This window comes from Mytilus californianus, unplaced genomic scaffold (assembly GCF_021869535.1).
Source record: "Mytilus californianus isolate M0D057914Y unplaced genomic scaffold, xbMytCali1.0.p SCAF_22, whole genome shotgun sequence".
Taxonomy (NCBI): domain Eukaryota; kingdom Metazoa; phylum Mollusca; class Bivalvia; order Mytilida; family Mytilidae; genus Mytilus; species Mytilus californianus.
Genome location: NW_026262671.1, coordinates 4002632 through 4017640, shown reverse-complemented (window position 1 = coordinate 4017640; position 15009 = coordinate 4002632).

Sequence of the window (15009 nt, the reverse complement as noted above, 5' to 3'; positions counted from 1 at the left end):
AATAAAGAAAAATCGCAAAAAAAAAAGCAAGATTAAAAAAAAAAGAAATCAATCGATGGAAAAGAATAAGGGATACACGAAGGCATTTAAATAATTTACATAGGGAGTTAATTTTTCTTTAATTATACATATAGTATTAACTTATAAAGCAGCTTCAACTGTCAAAAAATATTTTTAATTGGTCTTGACTTCTTAAAGTAGTATTTGTTTCGGAGTTTAGTGGGACTTCCATTTTTGCTGAACTAGTTTACATTATTGTTAAGAGGCCAGTTGAAGCCCCGCGGGATTTTCTCGCTGTGTTGATGACCCATTGGTGGCCTTGGACGGTTTTCTGCTCTTTGGTCGGGTTGTTTTCTCTTTGACGCATTCCCCGTTTCCATTCTTAATTTTATTCAATGAGTAAAATCTAAAATATTTCTCTCTCATTATATACTAGTACTTTTAAGAATTAGCAGAATCAATATGACTGAATATAAAATTATATACCCAATATTTGAATAGTTTTGTGTCATATTTTAGAATATTTGTCATCTACTCATATTAAATTTTTTTTTTTTTAATTATTAATATTAGAATTCAAAGGGAATAAGTAATAAGATCCAAATTACATATGGCAAATTAAAAAATAAAACACACAAATAAAAAAAATGGCATCATGTAAAAGAAAGAAATATTAATGGTTTAACCTTCCTCTGCTTCACTTGAATATATGAATTAATAATTTAATTTTGGATGTAACACGTCTTCTGATTGGCTGAAAGTGTTTTGTCTATCAGCTCATAGACATAATTTTGTCATGTGACCGTGACGTCACCAACGTTTTTTATTCAGTGTGCACCACATTTTTTATGTTATTTCTTCACAGACAGAAAAAGATAAGTCATTCCTTAAATGGTGACCTTCTTGCTTATAATATTATTATCATAATAGTACATTTATTACCACCGTGCTTGTATACGGATAATTTGTGATTCCTCATGAGAAAAGAAAAAAGAGACCTTGACATGTCCTCCTTCCTTATTCTCGATTCACATTCCTACTCACTTCTTCAATTTTCCTTGAATACAATATATTAGCTTTTAAATCAAATCTACACACTAGTATAATAATAATAATCTTTTATTCGTAAGCAATACAACTTATAGAATATAAATATTACAAATATTCAATTACATCAGTGAAATATATTTACATTTAAACAATTAGTCAAATAATCATATCAGTAAGTATACCCATATAACAGTACAGCAGAGTATGATAAAATATAACACATATTAAGCATTTATAAATGAATTTAATTACGTGCCTTCTCGGCCAGAAATAAAAACTTCCCTAAATTGTTATAACTGTCACTATGAATAGTAGTATTTGAAAGTTAATTAGGAGTTGATTGCAGATAACACATACACTTAGTTTTTTTATAATTGTTGTGATAATATTTTACAATACGTTTGTCTGCACCTGGAAACACCTTAATTGTAGGTTGAATTTTCAGATTAAGAAACTTTTGTCTTACCTGCTAGTTTAAACATATTTTATTGTCCAAAAACATTGACAATAGGATTAGACACAAGTTTTGCAACTTAGAACGTCTTCTCCATTACATACAAATAATAAATAACCGAACAAAATGAAATACATAATAATAACATCATAAACAATATTAATATGGAGACATGAAATTATCAAGAATTTAAACGGGATGGCTCATCGATTTCTAAAAGTCGAGTTGACCGTAAATTTATTTATGATAGACCTAGTAGGTTGTTTTAAATTTGGAATGAATATTCACTCAAAAGGTAAGTTATTATTTTAAAGCAATTAAATTAAATTGTTGTTGTCAACTGATGGGATTTTATATATAAATCAAATTGATGATTCATGTCTTTGGAAAAAATGAACAATTTCATTCGAAGTCAACAAAAAGTAATTACATTATTATTGTTATATATTTAACCATAATGTCTATACACTATGAAAAGCGATTGGTCTCTTTGATATAATTCTGCACTTTTGTAAAAATTAGCGTGTTTATGTTCATATTAAACATATCATTACCGTACATTAAAGTTTCCAAGTCAGTAGGTATATTTTCTTTTCTAAGTTCAATATTACCTGCTTTCTTAAGTTTTCGGCAAAATTATTTTAAAAACATGAATATTTCATCCTTCCAAAACATAAATAGTCAAATTTTCAGTATTTTTCCAAAGAATTACACATTTTGTAAATATCCGCCAAGGATAAGGATAAATTAAGGCAACAGTGGTATACCGATGCTCAAAAGTCATAAATCGATTGAGCGAAAACAAATCCGGGTAACAAACCAAAACCGAGGGAAACACCTTAAATTTGTGGTTACGCTGAAAGATGCCGAGAGATAACTTCTTTTAATAGCACGTGTTATTCTGCGCAGTTATATAAGGTTCTAAAAATAAAAATAAATTAAAGTGCACTTATTTACATTGGAGAGCTTGAGTAAAGTACAGTAACGACATGAGCAACTTGTTAATTACAGAAACTTTAGTTCAACGTAGCCAGTTATAGAATATGTATTTATTATAGCAGATGATTGCTTCATACATTTGTGATGGTGACATATATTATTTCTTGAACAGCGAAATATTCTGAATGGCCGTTTATCCTTACAGGACAAAACAGAAACTTGAAAAATTTAAAGCATAAGTACAAAATGTTGTGCGATAGGCTCATAAGAATAAAACTAGATATAAAAATAGGTATAAGAAAAAAAAAATCGCCAATGTCATTCATAGAATATGTATATGACGATAAATAAATGGTATGATAGTTTGATAGTTTGTCATAAAAGAAAGAAGTATAATAGGTAAGGTAATACATTTAATATATATCTACCTTTATAATAGGTAAGGTAATACATTTAATATATATCTACCTTAAAAACAAACGGATAATGACATAGAACTTCCGATCGACATAATAAATAAACTGCTTCGCTGAGCGCAGCTGGATACGCCCGCAGAGGTCCAATCCTGAACAGTTGGGCAAAAATGGACACAATATTCAAGCTTGATACAGGTCTGAATTTGGATTGTAATTAAATATTTGACATATTATAGGTTTCTGAATAAATGGAGTCAAAGAACTTGAAATTGGTTATATGAATTGAATTTATATTCGATTAAAAGATTTCTTGCTGTTGTGCAATACACTGTGCTGTTGCGCAATGCTTAGTAAATCTGTTGTCAGACTATAAACAAATAAAATCTTATAACTCGGAAACCTAAATTCGAAAATTTATAAAAATTAAAAGGGAGCTTACAAAAATAGATATAAACAATTTACCAAAGTTTCATAAAAAATGCTGAAAGCATTTTTGAGTTATTGTCCGAAAACTGGAAAATCCCCCTTTTTGTAATGAATAAAACCCCATAAATCTGAAACGGTAAATCCGAAATTTATAAAAAACGAAAGGGAGCTCACATCAATAGATATAAACAACTCACAAACGTTTCATGCAAATTGGTGAAATTGTTTTTGAGTTATTGTCCAAAAACTGGAAAATCCCCCCTTTTTTAATGAAAAATACCCCAAAACTCGGAAACGGTAAATCCCAAATTTATAAAAAACGAAAGGGAGCTCACGTCACTAGAAATAAACAATTCACTAAAGTTTCATGCATATTGGTTAAAGTGTTGTTGAATTAATGTCCGACATGTTGACGACGGACGGACGGACGGACGGACGGACGGACGGACGGACGGACGGACAGACGGACGGACGGACAGACGGTCAACGGTATACCATAATACGTCCCGTAAACGGGCGTATAAAAAGAAGACAAAGGTTACTTCCAACCAGGTTATGCAGATATTCCAGATATCGACTTTAGTGACCTCTGTCACCTTACGCAGATATTGACTTTGGTTACCTCTGGTCACCTTACACAGATATATTGACTTTGGTTACCTCTGGTCACCTTACACAGATATATTGACTTTGGTTACCTCTGGTCACCTTACATAGATATTGACTTTGCTTACACCAAATATTCGCCTTGGTTACTTCTTGTTACTTAATACAAATGTTGACATTGGTCACCTCTGGTCACTTTTCATAAATATTGAATTTGGTTAACTTTAGTCACCTAACACATGCATTTACTGTGATTGCAATAGGACACCTGACAGATATATTGACTTTGGTTACCTCTGGTCACCTTATTTACACAGATATTGACTAAGTAACCTCTGGTCCTAAATACACAGATGCTGTCTTTTATTCTCTCTGGTTATCTCACACATATATTGACTTTGAAAACATCTGTTCACCTTACATAGATATTGGATTTGGTTACCTCTGGTCACCTTACACAGATATTGACCTCACCTCAACCAAAGTATAACAAAATTACTGCTTATCCTACAGATATATATATATATATATATATCTGGCAGTCAGCAGGGTTTAAGAACATCAGTTGTTCGACCTGTTAGTCAAATGCGTTTTGTTAAAATATACTTTTTCACTCTTTTTGGTCTTTTGGAAATTGTTGTTTGTGCTGTATTTAGACCCCTCTACCACGAAATTGTTTTACATGCACACGTATAAAAATTGCGGTTTTTATCCAACGCAATCATAGGTTTGAACGTTGTTTTCAATTTAGACTTGTATATATATATATATATATAAGTAAAAATCAATAAATCGATAAGATTGGCACAATTGTATGTCGTTTTATTGGCGCAATTGTATGATTGTTAATTGGCGCAAATGAAGTATTGGCGCAAATGGATTCATTTTTTGCTCAAATACCTTTTAGATATCGGCCAAATTGTCATCCTGAGATTGTAATTATCTGGCAGTGCATATTTCTTTTGTGTTTTTTATCTCTCGAAATCACATGGCATTCATGCCCGCTACCCTTCATATATTCGCTAAACGAAAACAAATAGAGGCTTCATCGTCCATGTTCATTAATTTACGCCAAACATTTGTCATTCTATTCAGAGAAATAGATTTTGCAAATTGCTCTGCAATTTTGAAAGTGACTTGTATTGAACAAAAGTAGAAAAACAAATTTCTCAACCAGTTTGGAAATGAAATTTAATTTTTCGATTTTGAAATGAAATGAACAATATAATAATAGTGCAAAAATTAATTCATTTCGTCCACAGAATATGAACATTAAACGGGCGTATAAAAAGAAGACAAAGGTTACTTCCAACCAGGTTATGCAGATATTCCAGATATCGACTTTAGTGACCTCTGTCACCTTACGCAGATATTGACTTTGGTTACCTCTGGTCACCTTACACAGATATATTGACTTTGGTTACCTCTGGTCACCTTACACAGATATATTGACTTTGGTTACCTCTGGTCACCTTACATAGATATTGACTTTGCTTACACCAAATATTCGCCTTGGTTACTTCTTGTTACTTAATACAAATGTTGACATTGGTCACCTCTGGTCACTTTTCATAAATATTGAATTTGGTTAACTTTAGTCACCTAACACATGCATTTACTGTGATTGCAATAGGACACCTGACAGATATATTGACTTTGGTTACCTCTGGTCACCTTATTTACACAGATATTGACTAAGTAACCTCTGGTCCTAAATACACAGATGCTGTCTTTTATTCTCTCTGGTTATCTCACACATATATTGACTTTGAAAACATCTGTTCACCTTACATAGATATTGGATTTGGTTACCTCTGGTCACCTTACACAGATATTGACCTCACCTCAACCAAAGTATAACAAAATTACTGCTTATCCTACAGATATATATATATATATATATATCTGGCAGTCAGCAGGGTTTAAGAACATCAGTTGTTCGACCTGTTAGTCAAATGCGTTTTGTTAAAATATACTTTTTCACTCTTTTTGGTCTTTTGGAAATTGTTGTTTGTGCTGTATTTAGACCCCTCTACCACGAAATTGTTTTACATGCACACGTATAAAAATTGCGGTTTTTATCCAACGCAATCATAGGTTTGAACGTTGTTTTCAATTTAGACTTGTATATATATATATATATATATATAAGTAAAAATCAATAAATCGATAAGATTGGCACAATTGTATGTCGTTTTATTGGCGCAATTGTATGATTGTTAATTGGCGCAAATGAAGTATTGGCGCAAATGGATTCATTTTTTGCTCAAATACCTTTTAGATATCGGCCAAATTGTCATCCTGAGATTGTAATTATCTGGCAGTGCATATTTCTTTTGTGTTTTTTATCTCTCGAAATCACATGGCATTCATGCCCGCTACCCTTCATATATTCGCTAAACGAAAACAAATAGAGGCTTCATCGTCCATGTTCATTAATTTACGCCAAACATTTGTCATTCTATTCAGAGAAATAGATTTTGCAAATTGCTCTGCAATTTTGAAAGTGACTTGTATTGAACAAAAGTAGAAAAACAAATTTCTCAACCAGTTTGGAAATGAAATTTAATTTTTCGATTTTGAAATGAAATGAACAATATAATAATAGTGCAAAAATTAATTCATTTCGTCCACAGAATATGAACATTAAAACAAGAAAATTGGTTTTGTTTTTAGAAAAAAAAACTTGTTTTATTCTCAATATAAAAAGCAAAAACAATGTATTGAGATTGTTCACCGTAATGATTTTTTGATTTGACATTAAAGATTGAAAAATGAAAATGCTCCAATGTGAAACATTTTTCATGACATTATTAATTAAAAATGAAAAATGGTTCATTTCTCATTTCTCATTTTGCTTTAAAAAAATTCAACATTGAAAATGCGACAACTGCACCATTTTTCCATTTTTCGTTTTACATATGTAGAACAAATTTAAATTTGTTTCAATAGTAGATTTTTAACTTTTTCAATTTGTCGAAAATATTTTTTAAATTCTCCAATGGTTAATTATTTTCATTTCTTTAAAAGGGCATTAGCTACGAGATATAAAAGAAAATATTTTTTTTTGTTCAATCATAAATGAAAGTGAAATAGTGAAATAATAAATCGCTTTTAGCAGCCAGTTTGTTTCAATTTTGTCAAAATAATCTAAGAAACTGATGAATTATTCACTTGCAAGTGAATAATTCGACCTCATTGAATCCGTATTCATGTGACCTTCTATTTAAACCCTTAGCTAAAGATGGGTTGCGCATAAGCTAGTCGTGTTCAGCTATTTAAAGGAAAAGAATGTCAACATTGAATGTGAAACAAGGGTAAACCATTTGGTTGACTGATTCGATCCACATAGACTCATTCTTATACAGGTAAAACGATGATTTAGAAATTTGTTTAACCTAGAAATCAAACAGACCTAGAAAAATTCAATTGCACATGTTCGCTATCTATTTATATCTATATTTGTGTTTATATCGGGTTATTTGACCGTCGGCAGTCTTCAGAGATCACCTCGATGGTAAATTAGATGGTATCTAAGCTAAAATACACACGAAATGCTGATATATATATAATCGAGTCCACGCATCGTAAATTGTTTATTTTAGACTTTTTAGAATTTGGATATACGTTTTAGCATGGAAGTATTATATTGACAGGAACTCCAACGAAAAATTAGCACATCCCCATCCCACTGATTTCTTTAAGAAAATAAAAGGTTCCGACTCAGTTTGTCAAGTACGTGATACTAGTAACTCCTTTGTGGGGTATCTGTGATGCCGCCTTCGCCTGTTCTTAAACTGAAGCTGGTCTTATCACGTGATTTGGTATCGATTGTCTTATCTACCTACCAATGTAAATAAACACGGAAACTCCCGTGGTTATTTGTGAATCGCCACATGAATAACAACACCTGTTTCCGTTCAATTAATGAAGAACAAAGCTGAAAAGATCGAAAAAATCGGTCCATATTTAACAGAATGACATAAGAAAATTAACTGCATTCGGAAAGAGGGCAAGCTTATTTTTAGTTTTGTTGAGTATGTTTTAATCATTGGAACTTGGAAATCGGGAAATATCCGATTATGAAAATTACATGATTCTGAAGTAGAGTGTTTGCAGAAAATAATGTGATGCGCTTGTATTGAGCCGGATGGTGCATGATAACTAAAATTTTAAGTTAAAGATTGTAAACTTTTATCGAGTGGAACACAAATATTTATGGTTTTCTCTATCGTAAAATATCGTTAAATGTTATTAACTTATTTATCAAATATGTTTTAAGGACTTAAAGAGGTTAATAATTACACGCATGTGATGACCTCTACATAGCAATATCAGGTTACGAGACATGCAGATGAATTGTTACACCTTTTATAATTAATCCAAAGTTGTAAACAACCTTAAACATTCAACCTAGTCCGAGATTACTCTGACGTCTGACAGATTAATTTTTACGGATGGCTTTAAATATTTCTGGATGCATTTAAAGAACGATCACCATGATGATGGGCCTTAAGCAGTTTAATTTTTTTTTATCATGGAAACCAAATTAGAATTTATTTATGTGTTTAAAAGCTTAACAGTTCTGAAACATCTTACACCGTATGCTAAGCAATTTATGTTTTTGTTTCTTGTTTAATTGCATGAAATATTTGCCATTGGACTTTCAGTAAACAATAAATCAAATTATTTGATATTTTTTCGGATTAAAGCTCTTTAACCCCTTAAACTGAAATATTTATGGCTTTTGAGTTTTTTTACTCTTCAGTTTTTTTGTTTGTTTTTTTAATCGGTGAAAACAGTCGCGGGAATTTCGTTTCTTTTCTTTTTATTTGTTATTAAGCAGCAAAACCCGTAAAAACTGACATTATATTTGTAATTCACATGGTCGGTAAATGTCATTTCCTTGACAATTAAGTACACATCCGGTTATTTCGGTATGTTCCGTAGTTACGATTATTCACGAGGTTCCAAAAATTTGATCGGAACCCATGCATCCATAAGACATGTCGAGTTAATTAACAGATACTTAACGATTTTGCGGCATCGCACTATAAACGTTTGAAGTCCGCTTGTTGGAGTTCCTGTCAATATAATACTTCCATGGTTTTAGTAAGTTATAAATCAAATATAAGAATTTGAGTCAAATCAGTGAACATGAATTTGACAGCTAATACTCCTTTAAGTAAACTACTTTTTAAGGACATTCAAGTTAGGGTTGTATACGTGTGTACTGTGTGTGATATGAACTATTCATATTTAACCTGTTATTTGGATGAATAAAGAATGAAAAAGATGTACGTTATTTAAACATTTTTCAATATCGTTGTCAAAAGTGAAGAATGAAAATGTTCCACATCGATGCATTATTCATTTTGCCAAACAAATTAAAACATATAAATTCTCCAAACAGGAGCAAAATTCATATTTGTGAAAATGTTTGACAAATGAAAAAAATAAACCAGGATGTAATATTTTCTATTTTGAAAGAAAAAAATCTGCTGTACTTGTGAGTATTTTTATTTTTGAGTTGAAAATCGAAACAGGTACAATATAATTTGAATTTTATCAAAGCATTTCAAATTTCAATTGGTAAACAAAATAAAAACGATATTATGGTGAGGAATTTATTATTTTTTTCTTTCTTTAAAAAAACTTAAGAAAAAACCGTATAAATGTGCAATATTTGAATAAGTATAAACTATAGAAGAAAAAAAAACAATTCTCTGTAAAATTTTCTCTTATTCTTTTTTTTTTTTAATTTGGTATAAATGTTAAGAAATAACATTGATCTACAACAAGAACCATTTTACTTCCTTTCGAATTCTCTAGCAATAACAGTAAATATAACTGCTTAAAAATCGATTTTTTAATCTACCCGTGATTATTGATATAAGAAAATATGAGTATGTTTCAATTATTACTTTTTCCAAGATATACGTAAACTTTAAATTATTGCGACAACGAAAATGAAATATGTTAGGCGAAAATATACACGGTCTCTTCACGTGGTCATTTTTGCATTAATGATTCAAAGCAACAATAGTATTTGTGTTTAATGGAAGGCGTGTGGGCAAACATCTTGTATTTTTTATGATCATGGGCCAGGTTTCTGAATATCTATTAGTTTGAAAGATATTTATTTTTAAAGCAAACAATTAAAAATCATGGTTAAAATTGTGATTTAGGAACAACAACGTCTGTAAGGAGTCGATTGAAATTTCATTTATTTTGACTAATTTATACTGCATGGTCTTGCTACTCAGTTTTACTCTGGTTTAAATCTATCTTTAACTCCTGTTAACTGCTTCTCGAAATTGACTTTTGCAGAGAAATGATAACAAGAAGCACACCTGTGTCTGTATCGCTCGACTCGTGAAAAAAATCTCCAGTTTGCTAATAAGGACTTTTATATGCACATACTTATAGTCTCTCTTTGTGTGGCTGATCATTTTTTGCAATTTACATGTTTAACCTAGGTCAAATCAGGTTTTAGATAACAGCCATAACTGTAAAAAAAATCCATATTTCAAGAGCAGTAAATCCAAAATGGTTGTCAAAAATATCAGAGTAAATGGATCTTGTCATGCTGATCATTTTTGCAGTTTCCACTTTTAACCTTACTCCTATGGTTTTCAAAATAACAGCCAAAACTGCAAAAAATATTATTTCAGGGGCAAAAAACTCCAATACAGGGCGACATATTTTTCTCCAATTTTCATGAATGTCGTGCTGAACCTTTTTGCAATTTACACAAGATCTTATAGTTTTCATGATACCAGTCAACAATTGCTAAAAGTTAGAAAAAAATAGATATTCCAGGGGCAATAACTCTAAAATAAGTTGTTCGATTTTTCTGCAATCCTCAGGATGGAAACATCTTGCCATTTTGATCATTTTTGCAATTTACATTTTTAACATATCGTCCATAGTTTTTGAAACAATGACAAGGAATGCCAAGCAATGCCAATAACTCTTATAAGAGGACGATTTATAATTTCAGTCATTTTAACATTTTGTAACTTTTACTTCGTTAAAAAATCTTTGTCATTTTAAAGTTTATCTGTATCTATCCTTGTTTCTTCTTACACTAATTGTAATCAAAGCTAATAAGCGCTGTAAAGGCAGTTACCTACAGGTTTTGTGATTTTATAGTCCAGATTGATTACATTCAATCATATTACTTTTCAGGAAAGGCTAACAATATCATTTAGACATTTTTTAATTATTATGGTATGCAAATGGTAATACTACATTGAATTTCCAAAGAATATATTATTGCATGAGCATATTAATGCACTAATATCTTTTCAATTAAAATTTTACCATGCAGCTACAGAGCAACTTAGAATTGACTTTTTCGAGAAACAAACTCTTTTTATATTTATACACAAAAAAGTGCAAATCGAATATTTAGGGTCAATTTTGGTGTTCACTAGTGTGATTATTCACATCTCGAATTTACAAAAAGCCCATTCCAGTTCGTGCGAATTTATCTCAAAATATTGAGTTATATAATGCATCTCGGAGTGTCCACTCTTTCAAACAAAATCATTATTCTTCAAAAAATTACTCAGAGCAAAAAAGTTGACAATTCTAAGTATTACTCCATGAAATGACCATGCAAGGTCCCCAATTATTGTTTGTGATTGTCAATGACCAACCCCGAGAAAAAGATACTGCCATATTTCTGATATGTATGCAAGTCTGGTAACTTTAGAAGGATGTAAACTTGCTTCAGATAGTGATTCAAAGTACAGTTGGATAATGAAAAGTCCTATATTTGTAGTAATGAATGTCAAGGTTAAGGCGCTCCGACTTATGCCTAGATGGCAAGAGAGTCAAGACAGAAAATATAATTTCACGACATAGATGTTGTCTGCTCTTTGGTCGGGTTGTTGTCTCTTTGACATATTCCCCATTTCCATTCTCAATTTTGTTAAACCTATGTTTGTGTAAGAGAAACATTGTCTGGCATATCAGCGATTCAAAAGGAAGAGAATATAGGGTAAATGAATTGTATAGGACGGTAACTTACTACCCTAAAATAACATGCATATTTATATACTTTACATTTATAAGACTTGACCAGTGTGGCATACAAGCCTGCTGCAGTGGTTTGTGTTGGTTCTGTTGTTTAAAGAATTCTATAGTCAGGAAGTGATAAAAAACATTTATTATTCATGAATGAATTGATCTTATAATTATATAATTGTTATATATAACACATCTCTGTACAAGAGTTATTAAAGATTATATACATGTATTTAGGGTGATAAATCAGGTGCGGATCCAGGATTTTGAAAAGGGGGCCCACTGCATACGCAACGTTTGGAATGATACTTTTTAATTCTATTCATTTAGCATTTATGAAGCTCCAGAAGCCCCCCCCCCCCCTAAATCTGCCCCTGTAAATTGATTTGAATCTAAATGTTTGTAATATTTTTAAAAAATATCTCCTCTAAAGAAAATTATATATCTGAATATGCGTCAAAGGCACATTTTTTATCGTCCACTTTTGCTATTATTCATAGATTAATTAATATTTTTGAACCATAAATCAAATACATGTATGTATAATTTGTATCCCTTGTAATTATAATTTTGTTAGATTGAGACCGGATCGATATGAAAGCCTTAATTATATTTTCTTTCACTGGCTCTGCTCCTCTTTACAAGAACTCAAAAAATTCTTCAAACAACGTGCATCACTACCATACACATGATGGACTGTGAAACTCAGATCTGTAAATTTTGGTCAGGAGTTTACACCTCAGATCAGTTGGTTTTTTATCGAACAATTGACTGTTCTCAGATAAAATACTATGATTTAAGAGTACAAAAAGAAAATTAAAATTATAGTGTTTTATTCATGTCTTCATCTTTTTTTATTTGTATTCAATTTCATTGGTGTAGATATATGAGAAAGAAAGATGCTACAATTTACAACAAGATGAATAGATCAAAAAATAACAAAAAATAACAAAAGTTATGCATGGTTTTTTAAGCATTAATAAAGTCATTTTGCTAAAAAACTTAAGATTCATTGTTTTAAACGTGTTAAAATATATTAGCTATAAAAGCACTGTCTACGGTATATAAAATTGACCATTGTTATTTAATAACCAAAGCACTGGTCTTGGAACACTGTGTCATGTAAGAAGTACAAGCCAACTTGGTTGCCTTTAATACCATTTACTCTACTAAAATAATCCCGATCCTTGTAACAGTTTGTGTAGTTTTTAATCTAAACATTGAGGAGGCTGAATCGTCTTTGAGTCATTGTTGAGCCTGCTGTCAGTTCGGAACTTCTTGAACATGTTGAAGGTCCTTTAATATCCGCATTGGAGTGTGGAATAGTGATTATTTCTTTGCTGGGTTGACAGTTTATTAAATTTTATTTCGGCATCAAAGAACATTCCACTTATCTATCAATGCCAGTATTAACTTCAGACCAGAATCAATTAGCGCCAATTGCAGTTTTAAAAAGGTATCAATTGCGCCACTCTCTATTTTTCTGATGTTATCAAATTGCGCCACATTCACCTGTATATTTTTATATAAATATAAGAAGATGTGGTATGAGTGCCAATGAGACAACTCTCCATCCAAGTCACAATTAGTAAAAGTAAACCATTAGGCCACACCAATTTGATTTTTAGTTCTTCGGACAAGAGCTCCAAAAAATATGGGGCGAGCGAGCGAATTTTTTTTTTTATTGTATTTATTTCTTGAAAATGAGTTTTGTTGAGGCGGGTGCTCTACAAGTGGAGCGAGCGGTATAATTTTTTTTTTTAAATTGTGCGATTATTTGTACATGTTAAAACTGGGTTACTTCAAAGAAAAAGGATGATAAACATGCTCTTATGCATATAAGTTGGTGTATTTGTGCCTGTAGTACAGTCTGTACCATACCCAACTTTTTGGTTCGCTTTGGTTTAGTATAATTTTGATTATTTTCGTCAAATAAGCTTTGACTGCGTGAATTTTCATTTAAATTCATACATGTGTATATATTAAGGAAGCATATCAGATGCAGTTTAGCAAGAGGAATTATGTTAGTTAGGTAAATGAAATGTGTTGAATACAATTAAAATATGTGTATGTATTCCAAAAAAATGCCCATGAAAAATATTAAATATCTTTTCATATAGTTGTTTTCATTATATGGTAATGATTGTTTATTGGCTGCTTGACATCCAGTTGGAACTATTTATCCATAATAGGATCAACATAATGAGTGAGGTCAATATTTCAACAACATCCTGAGTAAGATAATTATATTGCTATGCATGCAGATCTCAATGTATTAAAACATTTAATCCCGCTGCAAATGTTTGCACCTGTCCTAAGTCAGGAATCTGATGTACAGTAGTTGTCGTCTGTTTATGTAGTTCATACGTGTTTCTCGTTTCTAGTTTTTATATAGATTAGACCGCTGGTTTTCCCGTTTGAATGGTTTTACACTAGTAATTTTTGGGGCCCTTTATAACTTGCTGTTCGGTGTGAGCCAAGGCTCCATGTTGAAGGCCGTACCTTGACCTATAATGGTTTACTTTTATAAATTGTTACTTGGATGGAGAGTTGTCTCATTGGCACTCATACCACATCTTCCTATATTTATTCCCTTAAAATACATTTAACCACATTCACATGCATTATTCTGACTTAGCAAAATACTGTTTCCTTTTGCCCCTGAAACCTGCAATGTATTTCAAACTGGAAGTGGTTGCACCAATAACACATCCCTACTTATTATTAGCATGCCAATCCCAATACCACCACTTTGGCCTCGAATGTTGGAACTTTTAAATTTTCCCTTACAAAAGAGTTCTGATTGCATGTCAATAGACTAACAAGGGGATATGGAGTTTTCATTAAAATAAGATAAATCTGTCATTTTTCAAAAATTCATGTGAATTTAATATTAATTTCATCCAAGACAGATAGCTCTAGAAATCTATGTCTGTTGTAGTCCGAGATTACTCTGACGTCCAACGGCTGTTTTGCCAGACAAGCTGAGGCCGTGGGACAACAGCCCCCCATCTTGTCTGGCAAACAGCTGTTGGACGTCGGAGTAATCTCGGACTGTCTGTTGAAACAATGATCGGGGCTGAC